The 16,209-nt window shown below is 49.4% G+C and overlaps 1 long non-coding RNA gene across 1 annotated transcript in view; it reads right to left on the reverse strand.

Moving 5' to 3' along the window:
- Positions 1–15,697, reverse strand: part of LOC119964150 — a 42,190-nt gene extending 26,493 nt beyond the window's left edge. The window contains exon 1 of the long non-coding RNA XR_005460261.1: positions 15,614–15,697. This is a non-coding gene — a long non-coding RNA (uncharacterized LOC119964150). The remainder of the gene's footprint in view (positions 1–15,613) is intronic.
- Positions 15,698–16,209: the final 512 nt, after the last annotated feature.

Here is a 16,209-nt window from a genome sequence, read left to right on the forward strand (position 1 = left end):
CCGGACGTGCTTCCGGAGGAGAACTGGGCCTGGTGTCTTCAACCATGCTGGGAGCGAAACCCCCGTGGTAGTGCACCTGGAAAAAACAAATAGCCGCTCGTGAGAGGTCTGGTTGGTGGCTGTACATAGGAGGGACCTAATAGCGTGGAGCGCGTCGGGGAGGACCTCCTGCCAATGTGAGGTCGGGAGCTTCCTGGACCGGAGGGTCAGTAGGACGGTCTTCCAGACCATCGCGTTCTCCCTCTCCACCTGCCCGTTCCCCCTGGGGTTGTAGCTGGTAGTCCTGCTCGAGGCAATGCCCTTGTCGAGCAGGTACTGACGCAGCTCGTCGCTCATAAAGGACGAACCCCGGTCGCTGTGGACATAGCTGGGGAAACCAAACAGGGTGAAGATGCTGTGCAGGGCCCTAATGACTGTGTGGGAGGTCATATCGGGGCACGGGATAGCAAAGGGGAAGCGGGAGAACTCGTCTATTACGTTTAGAAAGTACACATTCCGATTGGTTGAGGGGAGTGGCCCTTTGAAATCGATTGCGAGGCGTTCAAAGATCCGGGAGGCCTTTACCAGGTGGGCCCTGGTCTATAGAAGTGCAGTTTGTAATCCGCGCAGATCGGGCAATCCCTGGTGATGGCTTTTACCTCCTCGGTGGAGAAAGGCAGATTTCGGGCCTTGACGTAGTGGGCGAGCCGGGTGACCCCCGGGTGGCAGAGGTCATTGTGGATAGCTTTCAGGCGGTCGTCTTGCGCGCTGGTGCACATGCCGCGGGACAGGGCATCTGGGGGCTCGTTGAGCTTCCCTGGTCGGTACATGATATCGTACTTGTAGGTGGAGAGTTCGATCCTCCACCGTAGGATCTTATCGTTTTTAATTTTGTCCCTTTGTGAGTTGTCAAACATAAAGGCAACCGATCTTTGGTCAGTGATGAGGATGAACCTCCTACCTGCGAGGTAGTGCCTCCAGTGACTATAGCTTCCACGATGGCTTGTGCTTCCTTTTCGACCGAGGAGTGTCGAAGTTCCGAAGCGGAGAGGGTTCGGGAGAAAAAGACGACTGGTCTCCCTGCCTGATTTAGTGTGGCTGCGAGAGCTACCTCTGAGGCATCGCTCTCTACCTGAAAAGGGACGGATTCATCCACCGCCCGCATGGCCGCTTTGGCGATGTCCTCCTTGATGCAGGTGAAGGCCTGGCGAGCCTCATCTGATAGAGGAAAGAGTGTGGCCTTAAATAGTGGGCGGGTTTTGTCTGCATACTGAGGGACCCACTGGGCATAATATGAGAAAAGCCCCAGGCACCTTTTGAGGGCCCTGGGACAATGAGGGAGAGGGAGTTGTAAGAGTCCGGGTCGGGGCCCAGGACTCCGTTTTCCACGACATAGCCGAGGATGGCTAGCCTGGTCGTGCGGAAAACGCATTTCTCCGTTTTGTACGTGAGGTTGAGTTTCTGGGCAGTCTGGAGAAATTGATGGAGGTTAGCGTCGTGGTCCTGCTGATCGTGGACGCAGATGGTGACGTTATCCAGGTACGGAAACATGGCCCGCAGCCCGTACTGGTCCACCATTCGGTCCATTGCTCATTGGAACATCGAGACCCCATTCGTGACGCCAAAGGGAACCCGGAGGAAGTGGAAGAAGCGGCCGTCGGCCTCGAACGCCGTGTAGTGGCGGTCCTCCGGGCGGATTAGGAGCTGGTGGTATGCAGACTACAGATCCACCGTGGAGAAGACTTTATAATGGGCGATCTGATTCACCATGTCTGCAATCCTGGGGAGGGGATATGCGTCAAGGAGCGTGAACCGATTAATGGTCTGGCTATAGTCCACAACCATTTGGAATTTGTCCCCGGTCTTGACGACCACCACCTGAGCTCTACAGGGACTGTTCCTGGCCTCTATGATCCCCTCACGTAGAAGCCTATGGACCTCGGTTCTGATAAACACCCTGTCCTGCAGGCTGTATCGCCTGCTGTGAGTGGCTACGGGTTTGCAGTCCAGCGTGAGATTGGCAAAGAGTGGAGGGGGGGTCGAGTTTTAGCGTAGTGAGGCTGCAGATAGTGAGTGGGGGCCAGTGCCCGCCGAAGCAGAGTGTGAGGCTTTTGAGGTTGCACTGGAAGTTGAATCCCAGTAGGAGTGGGGCGCAGAGTTCAGGGAGCACGTACAGCTGGAAGTTAGCGTAGCTAGTGCCCTGGATCGTTAGGGTCGCGACGGTGCGCCCTTGGAGGTGAACGGAGTGTGAGCCCGAAGCGAGGGAGATAGTTTGCCGTGCAGGGAAAATAGGGAGCGAACAGCGTCTTACCAGATCTGGGTGTACGAAGCTCTCGGTGCTCCCGGAGTCGAAGAGGCATGGTGTCCTGTACCCGTTGATTATAACGGTCATCATTGAGTTGCGGAGGTGCTTTGGACGCGACTGGTCCAACGTGACCGCGCTGAGTTGCAGGTAGTCGGCGGCTCGATCAGCTGTGCTGGAGTGGCCCCGTGATGACTGCCCTCTGAGTTCGTAGTCTTCGAGGCGATTTTCTGAGTTGGAAGAGGAAGGATCCCAAGATGGCCACCCCGGTGGATCACACGTGGCGGGCGGCGAGGAAGATGGTGCCCAAGATGGCGGCCCCCATGAGTCGTACGTGGCCGGCCGCGTGGAGGGGGGTTGCCAAGATGGCGGCCCCCATGAGTCGCATGTGTCATTTGGGGGCGGAGTCGGAGTGCAGGCCGCAGCATTTCGGGGCCTGCGGGCCTGTGCATTTTGAAAACGAGTGCTCTGGGCTGCGGGAGAGTGAGGAGAGGGGGCTTGCTTTGCCAGGCAGACCCGGGCATAGTGTCCTTTGCGACCGCAGTTGCTGTAGGTTGCGTTGCGGGCCGGGCAGTACTGCCGTGGGTGCTGGGGCTGTCCGCAAAAATGGCACACTGGGGCTGCGTGATGGGTGGGTGGCCGCGCGGCACAGGCCTGGGGCAGTCGCTGGTCGGGGGCCCAGGATGGGGTCAATTGGTCCGCGGGGAACGAGGTGAGGCTGAGGAACGAGACCTCCATGGTGGTAGCCAATTCTACCGTGTCCTCTAAATTCTGGGCCCCTTTTTCGAGCAACCGCTGGCGCACATAGTTCGACCTGAGCCCTGCCACGTATACATCTCTGACGGCAAGCTCCATGTGCTGTTCGGCTGATACAGCTTGGTAATTACAGTCCCGGGCTAAAGTCTTTAATTCCCGCAGGAATTCTTCCAACGACTCCGCGGGGCGCTGGTGGAGGGTTGTAAAAATATGGCGCGCATTGACCTCATTGATGGGCCTCACGTACATTCGATCTAGCATGGCTAGGGCCCCCGTATATGAGTTGGTACTATTAAGTTGAGTAGATATACGGTGGCTCACCCTTGCGTGTAGTAGACTGAGTTTCTGCTCCTCTGTAGTTTCTGGAGTACTTGATTCAGCCAGGTAGGCCTTGAAACATCTGAGCCAGTGTTGAAAGATTTCTCTTGCCTCTGCAGCCTGCGGGTCGAGTTCTAGTCGATCAGGTTTGAGGGCTGATTCCATCGTTGTTTTCTTCTAGTTTCCTAAGACTATTAAATTGATATGACCATCAATTCACAAGACACGTGGTTGGAAGTGAACTGTGGTTTTAATAGTCTTACAACAGAGCCTGCCTGCGACAAGATGAACTGGCAGGCAGGCTCATGACTGCAAAGCTTTATACTTCTGGTTAGTGGGAGGAGCCATGGGTGGAATCATGGGCGGAGCCAAGGGTGGAGTGCAGTGCAAACTCCTCATCTCCCCCTATGGGCAGAGCCGCGCAACTGCTCGTATACCGATAACACAACACATACAATATAACAGTGTGAATTGCTAGATTGTGATTCACCACACTGCCGCCTTTACAATTTCCTTAGGGTTCCCTTCGGCATCACTAACAGGGTCTCGGTCTTCCAAAGGGAGATCTTGAGGTGGAGGATCGAGCTCTCCACCTACAATTACGAGATCTTGTATCGCCCCGGTAAGCTCAACAAGCCCCCCGATGCCCTATCCCGAGGTACATGTGCCAGCGCACAAGTGGACCGACTCCGGATCCTGCACGACGACCTCTGCCACCCAGGGGTCACCCGTTTTTTTCGATTACTCTCTACTCTCGTCTCGTGCTTCACTGCTGAACTGGGCCAAATTGCACAAGCTTTAGAATTTCTGGTAATGACAAGCAAATCAGCTCACTACTTGCTGAAATACACCATAAAACCTACAAGACTCGGGCAACATGATTCTCGCAGGCACCAAAACTTGGAATAAACTGGCTGAAGGCAAAATGAGTGAGGAGCCAGGAACTCCAAAATCCTACCATTCAACCAGGAATGGGAAAACAAATTTATTTTTATGAATGTCATAGGTAAGATCATTTGTCTATTTGTCAATAGAGTGTAGCCTTAGGTAAATAAGAAATTTGGAATGGCATCACAAGGCGAAGCATGCAAAATTTCAAGAAAATCTCCCTTTAAACAGCGTGATTCAGACGAATGCCCACCTAATGGATTGTATGAGACTGTTCATCTCAACCCGCGACCCTGACTTCACAGCTCTCACAGATAGTGTGCGAGCACAGGTGGCACACTAGGAATAGGTGAGTGTTATGCATAGCATACATTTTTGAGGGTTTTAGTAAAATTTAATTTTTAAGAGTCGATCTTGTGCTGCATTTAGAGTCAAAGAGTGATCTTTGTGCTTAAAAATGTTGGAGACTCTCGGGACCGGTGTTGTTGAGGATGTTCAGTGAGGCAAAGGAAAGGGGGGTGCTGCCCCCGACGATGTCACAGGCAATGATTTCGCTGATTCTTAAGCGGGCCAAGAACCCGGAGCTGTGTGGCTCCCACAGGCCGATCTCCCTGTTGAATGGAGATCCCAAGTTGCTGGCCAAAATCTTGTCCTCCAGGGGTTTGTTAAGGGCAGGCAGTTGGTGGCCAATGTAAGAAGGCTGTTAAATGTGATCATGATGCCCCCGGAAGGTGGGGAGGTGGAGGTAGTGATCACAATGGATGCAGAAAAGGCTCTTGATCGGGTAGAATGGGATTATCTGTGGGAGATACTGGGACGGTTCAGATTCGGATTTTTTGACTGGGTCAGGTTACTGTATCAGGCTCCTGTGGCAAGTGTACAGACGAATAGGACAACATCAGACTATTTTAGACTGCACCAGGGGACGAGACAGGGATGCCCCCTCTCCCCACTGTTGTTTGCGCTGGCTATAGAGCCGTTGGCAATTGCTGTGAGAGCCTTGAGGGGCTGGAGAGGACTGGTCTGTGGGGGTGGATGAAGCACAGGATTTCGCTCTATGCAGTTGACCTGCTTCTGTACGTTTCGGACCCAATTGAGGGGATGGAGGAAATCATAAGGATTCTAGGGGAATTTGGCCGGTTTCAGGGGTATAAGCTTAATATGGGAAAGAGTGAGAGTGAGTGGTCCAGGCGAGGGGACAGGAGAGGCGACTGGGAGAGCTGCCGTTTAGGTTATTAGAGGGAAGCTTTAGGTACCTAGGCATCCAAGTGGCGCGGGAATGGGACCGGCTGGATAAATTGAATCTGGCCCGGCCAGTGGACCAAATGAAGGACGATTATCAGAGATGGGACACCCTTCCGTTGTCTCTGGCTGGAAGGGTGCAGACGGTGAAGATGACGGTCCTCCCGAGATTCCTATTTGTATTTTAGTGTCTCCCCATCTTTATTCCGCGGTCCTTTTTTAAGCGGGCCAACAGAGTAATCACGGGCTTCGCCTGGGCGGGCAAGACCCCGCGAGTAAGGAAGGTAATGCTTGAGCGGAGTCGGGGAGAGGGCGGGCTGGCGCTGCCAAATTTTAGCAACTATTACTGGGTGGCGAATATAGCCATGATCAGGAAGTGGGTGGTGGGGGAGGGGTCGGCATGGGTGCGTATGTAAGGGCACCAGTCTGGGGGCGTTGGTAACTGCACCTCTGCCATTCCCGCCGGCACGGTACTCCACCAGTCCAATGGTGGTGGTGGCCCTGAGAGTTTGGGGCCAATGGAGGAGGCATGTGGGAGCAGTGGGAGCATCGGTCTGGGCCCCAACCTGTGATAATTAGCGGTTTGCCACGGGGAGTATGGATGGGGGGTTTCCGGGTATGACGGAGAGCAGGGATTGAGAGGATGGGGGATATGTTCATAGAGGGGAGCTTTCTGAGTATGAGGCGTTGGAGGAAAGGTTTGGGCTGGCGATGGGAAACTAATTCAGGTATCTGCAGGTTCGGGACTTCCTTCGTAAACAGGTGTCAACCTTCCCGCTCCTACTGCTAAGGGGGATTCAGGACAGGGTAGTTTCCAGAGGGTGGGTAGGAGAAGGGAGCGTCTCGGACATTTATAAGGAGCTTATGGGGTCGGCGGAGGCGCAGACCGAGGAGCTGAAGCGCAAGTGGGAGGAGGAGCTGAGAGGATGGTCTCTGGGCAGACGCGTTGAGTAAAGTCAACGCATCCGCAACATGTGCCAGGCTCAGCCTGATACAATTTAAGGTTGTTCACCGGGGTCACATGACAGTGGCCCGGATGAGCAGATTCTTTGGGGTGGAGTACAGATGCGCAAACTGTGCACGCAGGAGGACTGGCGAACCATGTCCACATGTTTTGGACATGTCCAAAGCTTAGGGAATTTTGGCAGGGATGTGCGGACATCATGTCCAAGGTGTTAAAAACAAGGGTGGAGCTGAGTCCAGAGGTGGCGATTTTCGGGGTGTCAGAAGACCCCGAAATCCAGGAGGAGAAAGAGGCAAACGTTCTGGCCTTTGCTTCCCTGGTAGCCCGGAGACGGATACTAGTAGCATGGAGGGACCTGTCTATCGGACATGGTTAGCTTCCTCTGTTTGGAGAAAATCAAGTTCGCCTTGAGAGGGTCACTGTTAGGGTTCAGCTGGAGGTGGCAACCGTTCGTCGACTTCTTTGCAGAAAATTAATCATCAGCAGACTGGGGTGGGGGGGGGGGAGTAGTTTAGATTAGAGTAGGGTTAATAAGGGTGGGACATGTACGAAAGGTAATGGCTTTTGCACTATGTTTATGGTTTTATGTATATTGTTTATTTTGTTGTTGTTACTAGACCAAAAATACCTCAATAAAATGTCTATTAAAAAAAAAAGTTGGAGACCACTAAGATATAGCATCACTTCAGGTTTAAATAAAACTTCGGAAGACTTGCAAACAAAGGAAGATTGACAAAGGGTCATCTGGACTCGAAACGTTAGCTCTTTTCTCTCCCTACAATTGCTGCCAGACCCGCTGAGATTTTCCAGCATTTTCTCTTTGGTTAAAGGAAGATCTAACACTGGAAAAGGCAATCCAGATCGTCAGTAGTGGGCCGGATCTCGAATAACGACGAGTCAGAATACAGGAGGGAGATAGAGAACCTAGTGGAGTGGTGTAGTGACAACAATCTCTCCCTCAATGCCAGCAAAACTAAAGAGCTGGTCATTGACTTCAGGAAGCAAAGTACAGTGCACACCCCTGTCAGCATCAATGGGTCCGAGGTGGAGATGGTTAGCAGTTTCAAAATCCTAGGGGTGCACACCTCCAAAAATCTGTCCTTGTCCACCCACGTCGATGCTACCACCAAGAAGGCACAACAGCGCCTATACTTCCTCAGGAACATAAGGAAATTCGGCATGTCCACATTAACCCTTACCAACTTTTACAGATGCACCATAGAAAGCATCCTATCTGGCTGCATTACAGCCTTGTATGGCAACTGCTCGGCCCAGGACCGCAAGAAACTTCAGAGGGTTGTGAACACCACCCAGTCCATCACACGAACCTGCCTCCCATCCATTGACTCCATTTACACCTCCCGTTGCCTGGGGAAAGCGGGCAGCATAATCAAAGACCCCTCCCACCCGGCTTACTCACCCTTCCAATTTCTTCCATTGGGCAGGAGATACAGAAGTTTGAGAACACGCATGAACAGACTCAAAAACAGCTTCTTCCCCGCTGTTACCAGACTCCTAAATGACCCTCTTATGAACTGACCTCATTAACACTACACTCTGTATGCTTCATCCGATGCCGGTGCTTATGTAGTTACATTGTGTACCTGTGTTGCACTATTATGTATTTTCTTTTATTCTCTTTTCTTCCCATGTACTTAATGATCTGTTGAGCTGCTCACAGAAAAATACTTTTCACTGTACCTCGGTACACGTGACAATAAACAAATCCAATCCAATCCAGTAGTCCATGTGCAGCACAGGTCAATCTTAAGGGGTGAGAATGAAATATGATGCAAAGGCCAACCCTCAGTCCAGATAGTTTTTTTAAAAAACATTTTCTTAGGGCATTTATGATTTTATAACAACAAATACATATGTAAACATAACTCAGTAAGTAACACCCCTCCCCAACCAACAACCATACCCAGCCAACATGGCTTATACACACAATTCCCCAGTCCCTCTTCCTCCTCTCGCTGATCTCGCCTGAACTAAACCATCTCCCCCATCCCCCCTCGTTCCCTAACCCTGCCCCCCCCCCCGCTAACTGTTTAATTTTCCCCAAAGAAGTCGATAAATGGCTGCCACCTCGGGACGAACCCTAATGTTGACCCTCTTGGGACAAACCTGATTTTCTCAAGCCTGAGAAACCCATGTCGGCCATGTCGGTAACCCATACACCCAATTTCAGGGACTCTGAGTCCCTCCACGCTAATAAGATCCGTCTCCGGGTTACCAAGGAGGCAAAGGCCAAAATGTCAGCCTTTCTCGGCCCCTGGACTCCCGGGTCTTCCGACACTCCAAAGATCGCCACCTCTGGACCCAGCGCCACCTTCACTTTTAGCACCGTGGACATGACATCGGGAAATCCCTGTCAGACTCCCCTAAGATTCAGACATGCCCAAGACATGTGGACATGGTTTGCGGGCCCTCCCGCACACCTCACACACTTTTCCTCCACCCCTTCAAAAAACCTGCTCATCCGGGCCTCGGTCATGTGTGCCCGGTGAACCACCTAAATTGTATCAGGCTAAGCCTGGCACATGATGAGGACGTGTTGACCCTGCTCAGAGCATCCTCCCATAGAACCACCTTTATTTCCTTACCCAGCTCATCTTCCCACTCACGTTTTACCTCCCCTATCTGGGTTCTCGGTCCAGATGGTTTGACAACAAAAACACAGGGGCACTCTGAGCGAGGGAAGGCAATACTGAGACCAGACAGACCAGAGATCATACCACCACTGTGGAGCAAAGTGCCCTCGCAGTTGACATTAATATCCTGCAAGTGTAGCCCAATTTTCCCAATGCAACAGGATTGGACACTGTGGAAAACTGTGCAGTGCAAGAACCCTGAAACACATAGAAATCCCTAAGATGATCCACGAGGTTGGGCTGCAAACCCAGAAGACACACAGCCATGCTTATTGGGTAAGGTCGAGAATCCTGCTTTCCCATTTTGGACAGCGGGCATTTCTGTGATTGGCCATCTAGAAAATTTAAATTAGATACAGGAGCCAGAAGGACAGTCTTGTTGGACAAAGAAACATGGTTGGTGACCCAATGGCTGATGCCACCTACAACACCCTTGTATGCAGCAGGAGGATTTGCAACTTCTGGGGAAAGGCACCCTCCACACAAGACTGAGGTATAAGGACAAAACAATCCAACAGACACCACTCATCATTTACAACCAGTTGTGCTCACTTTTAGGCTCCAACGCCTGTATTGAACTGAAACTCCGACAAAAAGTTGACAAGGTCAAACTAACAAGGTCCTGCCTTTAGATACAAAAGTGTGTTCCTGAAACTCTTCACAGGACTGGGTCTGAAAAACGTGTACAGGATCACACTGAGAGAGGATGCTAAACCCGTGTGCCTTTTCGCTCTGTGAAAAGTCTCCAGCCTCTTTCGGAAGCAATGGATGACATGACAAACATGGGCATCATCTCCCAGTCACACAACTGATCGCATTGTGGTCCCAGTCCCAAAACTGAACAGGTACCTCAGAATTTGTGTCAATCAGACACGGCTTCACCAGACTGTAGCCAGAAAAGTTCATCCCATGTCCTCAGTGGACAAAAGCCTGACTAAACTCTCGAAGAGCACAATATTTTAAAAACTGGACACAAACATTGGATTCTGGCAACTTCCTCTCGGCGAGGAGTCCCTGCACCCGACGACAGAGACTGAAAGGAGGTATCATAAAAACTTTTAGTTCGAGCAACAAATGCACTTTACGGTTATATATGACATTGCAGCACTCCGCTAGTTACAGCTTGCCAACACAAAAACATTTTTATTTTTATTCCTGCCTTGTGTACCTGATTACAGTATATGACAGTCTAGCAGTTTCAAGGTCACCATAACTGATAATAACTTTCCTTAAAAAAATTATCAGATTTATTTAATTAACTGAATTTAAATTCTTCAGCTGCCGGGGTGGGTCTTGACCACATATCTCTGGATCATTAGTCAAAGTCTCTGTAGTAGTAAATAATCAATGCAATGCCACTCCATGTATCAAATTAGCTATTTATTTGAAAACTCTAATAAGAGGGTAATTGTAACCTCACCAACCCTAATTAAGAAGCTAATGAGATTGGGCACAGTGCTGATTTTTGCACCTTTCCCCATACTTTACAATAAATTCAATGGAGGGTAAAATTAGATGGGTAACACCAGTGTAGTCCCTGACCCTGAAGGCCGGTTAGTTCAAAATTGCCCCGCTATAACAAGCAATTGCCACACTGTGATATAAATGCCTTGCAGAAGTTCTATGTTGGAGGTGGTGGGGTCAGGGGAAAGGGGGGGGGGGGGGGGAGAGAAAGGGAAGAGTGGGGTTGGGGGGTTGGAATGGGAAACAGGCACTTGAGACATTTTTGGCTCAATGGAAAGCAAATTATCTGGCGCGGTGCAGTGAGAATTTATAGTCAAACGTTCAAATATTGGTAATCATGCCAAGAAGTGCGCGAGGACATTGTGTAAATCACTGAAACTTTACGCTGAAGTTCTTTGGATCAGAACCAGAGGATTCTTAATGGCAGCAGTGGAGAAAATTAAAAACAGAAAAACCATAAATTGTGCGTCCCATTTGCAAAAGTATTGTGAAAACACGCTCAGAATATTTTGAAAAAGGAGGAAATTCCTGACAAGTTTCCTGAGGAATATTGTATAAAATAAAACAGCTGCACTTGGTCTTAAGCTTCCCTTTAAAGTTTTATGGCCTGGCAATAGGAAGAATAACAGAAGGTTATAGACTGCCTGACTCACACTTCCCACACAGACTTGCCAACAAATGCAGGTAACTGTTTACGTGAACCATATGCCTCTTGGTGAATTTTATTGTGTTATGATTCAATGAAATATTTGGCTCCACCACTGTAGCAAATTAATTTGCATGATGTGCAAATAATGGGTGGCAGCTATGTGCCTCAAATACAATGGACGGGATCTTCCATCCCATCGAACCCATTTTCTGGTGTGGCGCACCCCCGCCGGCAGTGGGATTCTCCATCCTGGCGGCCGGCCAATGGGGCTTCCCATTGTGGGCATCCCCAAGCCATCGGGATACCCACGGGCATGAGGGCGCTGCCGGAAAAACAGAGGATCCCGCCGATGGAGAATCCAGCTCATAGTCCCTGCATTGATCGGAAGGAAAAAAAAGAGAGATTTATATTTCTATAGCACCCTCCACGACCTCAGAACATCCCAAGATGCTTTTTGGACAATTAGGTACACTTTGAAGTGGGGGCCCCAAAATGCTAAAAGTTCAAATTTCCCTTGCCCTATACTAATGACAAATAGCAATTGCATTCTTGGGTTGCCATTTAGAAATGATGATTGTTGGTCAGAGTTTGCTATGAGTCTCCATTCCTTGATTCTCATGCCCAAAGGGAAATGGTGTCTCTGTGAAGCAACCTGCTGCAGGGAGGAGAGTGATTGAAAGCTGAAGGTGACCTCCAGTTGACCTTTCATAAAGATGCTACTGTTGGATCCCTTTAACTAAGATTTCATATCTGGTAGGGAGTAAAACGTTTAAAATTTCATGTTTTAAATTTCTTGAGATCAACCAAAGAGGAAGAGGACAATGAGGAGGAGTGGTGACAACAGCCTGAAGGCTTCTCAATTCATCGGGCGGTCCGCACCGCGACATCAGGCAAAGCAAAAGATGGAGGGGTTTGCCTCCTTATCAACTCCTCCTGGTGCTTTGATGTGGCGATCCTGGCAACCTACTGCTCCCAGGCCCTGAAATACCTGACCGTGAAGTGCCGCTCATACTACCTTCCATGTGAGTTTACTTTAGCCATCACAGCGGTCTACATCCCACCCCAGGCAGGAGCGAAGAAAGCGCTGGACAGTTCTAAACAACAATGAAACAGAACACCCAGACACCTTGTTCATCGTGACCGGGGACTTCAACAAGGCCAACCTCAAGAGTGTACTGTCAAAATTCCACCAATATATCTCCTGACTCACCAGGCCCGACAGCACTCTTGACCACTGCTACACAAAAATCAAGGGCGCCTACCGTTCCATCCCCCGATCGCACTTTGCAAAATTAGACCATAAGACGACGCTCCTTCTCCTGGCATACAAGCAGAAACTTAAGCAGGAGAAACCGGATAAGAAGGTCTGCAGTGCTGGACCGAGGAAACAGTAGGAAACAGTAGAGCTCCTAAGTGACTGCTTGGAGACAGTGCACTGGTCCATATTTAAGAACTCAGCGACCAACCTAAATGAGTATGCCACCACCATCACAGGCTTCATCAGCAAATGTATGGACGACTGTGTGCCAAAGAAAGCAGTACGTACGTTCCCCAACCAGAACCCATGGCTTAATCAGGAGATTGACTCCCTACTGGAGTCAGGTCTAAGGCATTAAAGTCAGGCGACCCTAACCTATACAAGAAATCTAGGAACGACCTCCGCAAAGCCATCCGAGATGCCAAGAGAGAATATCAGACCAAGCTAGAGTCACAGACTAACGTTACAGACTCTCGTTGGTTGTGGCAAGGCCTGAACAACATAACGAGCTACAAAGTGAAGCCGAGCAGTATCTCCATCAGCAGCGCAACCCCCCCCCGATGAACTCCATGCGTTCTACGCTAAGTTTGAGTAGGAAACCATCAAGTGGGTATGGGTGTGTCGAGTGCCCCAGCAGCACTGGACGTACCCATACCCATCGTCACAGCTTCCGAAGTCAGATCGGCCTTCCTGAAAGTGAACCTTGGAAGGCGACAGGTCCGGACGGGGTTCCTGGTCGTGCAGTCAGAGCCTGCGCGGGCCAGCTGGCAGATGAGTTCGCGGACATCTTCAACCTGTCCCGACTCAACCTGGAGAAGAACCAGGCAACGTTACTCAATGACTACCATCCGATGGCCCTGACATCAATTGTAATGAAGTGCTTCGAGAGGTTGATCATGAAGCACATCAACTCCATACTCCCAGGATGTTTAGATCCCCTGCAATTCGCATACCACCACAACCGGTCCACAGCAGACGCCGTCTCGCTGGCCCTACACTCATCCCTAGAACATATCAACAACAAGGAATCCTACGTCAGGCTCCTATTTATTGACTACAGCTCCGCCTTCAACACCATAATCTCAGCTAAGCTCATATCAAAGCTCCAAAACCTAGGACTTGGCTCCTCACTCTGCAACTGGATCCTCAACTTTCTGACCCACAGATGACAATCAGTAAGAATAAATAACAACCCCTCCTCCACGATAGTCCACAATACCGGGGCCCCGCAAGGCTGCATACTTAGCCCCCTACTATGCACCCTGTACACACACGACTGCGTGGCAAAATTTGGTTCCAATTCCATCTCTTAAGTTTGCTGATGACACATCCATAGTGGGTCGGATCTCAAACAACGACGAGTCCGAATGCAGGAGGGAGATAGAGAACCTAGTGAAGTGGTGTAACGACAAGAATCTATCCCTCAATGCCAACAAAACTAAAGAGCCTGGCCATTGACTTCAGGAAGCAAAGTACAGTGCACACCCCTATCAGCATCAATGGGGCCGAGGTGAAGATGGTTGATAGCTTCCAATTCCTAGCTGTGCACATCACTATAAATCTGACCTGGTCCACCCACGTCGACGCGACGACCAAGAAAGCACAACAGCGCCTTTACTTCCTCAGGAAACCTAAGGAAATTCAGCATGTCCACATTAACTCTTACCAACTTTTCCAGATGCACCATAGAAAGCATCCTATCGGGCTGCATCACTGCCTGGTTTGGCAACTGCTCGGCCCAAGACCACAAGAAACTTCAGAGAGTCGTGAATACAGCCCAGTCCATCACACAAACCTGCCTCACATCCATTGACTCCATCTACACCTCATGCTGCCTGGGGAAAGCGGGTAGCAGAATCAAAAACCCCTCCAATCCAGCTTACTCACACTTCCAACTTCTTTTGTCGGGCAGGAGATACAAAAGTCTGAGAACATGCATGAACAGATTCAAAAACAGCTTCTTCCCTGCTGTTACCAGACTCCTACACGACCATCTTATGGACTGACCTGATTAATACTACACTCCTGTATGCTTCACCTGATGCCGGTGTCTATGTATTTACATTGTGTAACTTGTGTTGCCCTATTATGTATTTTCTTACCTTTTCATGTACTAAATGATCTGTTTGGGCTGCTCGCAGAATAATACTTTTCACTGTACCTCAGTATACATGACAATAAACAAATCCTATCCAATATAGTAGTTAGGAGTAGTGCTTCCTGCGGTTAGAGAAGATAAAGTATGAGTTAAGGGGCTCAACAGGGGTTTAAGAAAAGATGGGGGATGTTTGTGACCGCGTTTGAGGAGCTGTTCGTTGCGGTGGGTGGGTGAAAATGGGGAGAAATCTGTACAGATTGTATAGTTGATTGTTGGGAAGTATGTCTCCCGGGGTGTTTATTTGCTGTAACCTGTTTTGATACATGTTTATAATAAAATACATTAAAAGGAGTAGGAGTGGTGACCACTGTAATGAGGCAAGGATTTTCTAACACCAGAGGCAGTCTCCAATGCCTACCCGCTGGTATTTCCTTACCAAAAGACCCATCTGCAACCACTTTATCACCACCATTTGGTAATGCTTTCACTTGCCTCAGGAGGCAATAACTGAATTGGATAAAGATAAATTATTTCCTCCGGTTAGAGATTCTAAAACTAGCGGGCATAGTCAAAAAATTAGGGCTAGACTGGTGTGGAGGATTTCTTCACTGAAAGGGTGGTAGAGGTTTGGAACTGTCTCCCACAAATGACAGTTGAAGATAGATCAGTTGTTAATCAGTTGTAAATGTATCTGAGACAGATATATTTTTGTTAAGCAAAGATATTAAGGGATATGACCAAAGGCAGGTATGTGGAGTTAGGTCACAGATCAGCCATGATCTCATTGAATGGTAGGTCAGGCTCAAGGGGCTGAATGGCCTACTCCTATTCCTTTGTTCCTATGAATTGTGCCAACCACCAGACAGCTGTAGGCACAGCTCATAAGGAACACCTTCAGCTAAATTGAAATGCAAATCCACTGCTAAATACATCCTGCCCTTTCCAGATGCCCCTTTGCTTTCCCAGACATAAAAAGCTCTCCTCACCGACCGAGTATTTTCAAACAAACCCGTTGATTTGGTTTTATGGTAACATTCTCACATCAGAGCCAGGAGGGTGGGGGTTGAGCTGAACATCAAGTCTTGATCACATAATCCAGACTGACCCTTTAATGCGGCATTGCAAAGTAGAGGAGTTGTAAAGAATGCGGTGGAAACACCTGCAGAGCAATTGGTAAATTTCAGGTGATGTGCCATGAAATGAGGGAAATTAAATGCACAGCCTATTGTTTTACAGTTTATTATTGCAGGATATTGCTTCCTGTTACCTTTGCTTCTGTGAAGATGTCTTTGAACTTCATCAAGCCCTGAGTAACTCCAAGGCAGTTACACTTGGCCTGGAGTATGTCCTTTGTGTGGTCCATGTCCCTTGGGGATTAAACAGACAAATTTGTCTTTACTGGATTGTAGGCACTCGTACATCAACCACAAAATCTTTGAATGTGTGGCTTAGGGTTAGATGCCTTGATGAACCACCAACCTCTGATTTAACATTTGACAAAATTGTTTTCATTGCCTTTCCAACAGTTGTGGCCAGTTTATCACTGTAGCCACTCCAGATTTTGCTGTCTTCCAGGGGTGTACTTTACTATGCGGGAAGCTGATTGCCTATCGTAAATATTCCGCAAAGGTGCTTCG

Source organism: Scyliorhinus canicula, chromosome 4 (assembly GCF_902713615.1).
Source record: "Scyliorhinus canicula chromosome 4, sScyCan1.1, whole genome shotgun sequence".
Taxonomy (NCBI): domain Eukaryota; kingdom Metazoa; phylum Chordata; class Chondrichthyes; order Carcharhiniformes; family Scyliorhinidae; genus Scyliorhinus; species Scyliorhinus canicula.